Source organism: Diuraphis noxia, unplaced genomic scaffold, assembly GCF_037042655.1.
Source record: "Diuraphis noxia isolate RWA-SAM2 unplaced genomic scaffold, SU_Dnox_SAM2 contig0001, whole genome shotgun sequence".
In the NCBI taxonomy this organism is placed as follows: Eukaryota; Metazoa; Arthropoda; class Insecta; order Hemiptera; family Aphididae; genus Diuraphis; species Diuraphis noxia.
In genome coordinates, this window is record NW_028301711.1 from 110,902,501 (window position 1) to 110,902,775 (window position 275).

Sequence of the window (275 nt, forward strand, 5' to 3'; positions counted from 1 at the left end):
GGTTCGTGGTTCGGTCGCGGTCGACTGGCCCGCAGGTCCGGGCGACGGGCGCTATTTTTTTTTTTTGTCAAAACCGTTCGACGTGCCGACTCCATGGAATTTCGGAGTAGACTGCTGCTTGTCAGCCGCGCGACCGTGATGCACAGTGTGCAGGGCTACGGTGACGACACTGTCCCCATTCACCAGAGGAGGAAAGGGACAGTGAAATATCATTCGAACCAGTACTGTCCTCATCGCTATCGGTGACGAGGGGGTTAGTGCACTGTCCTCATCGC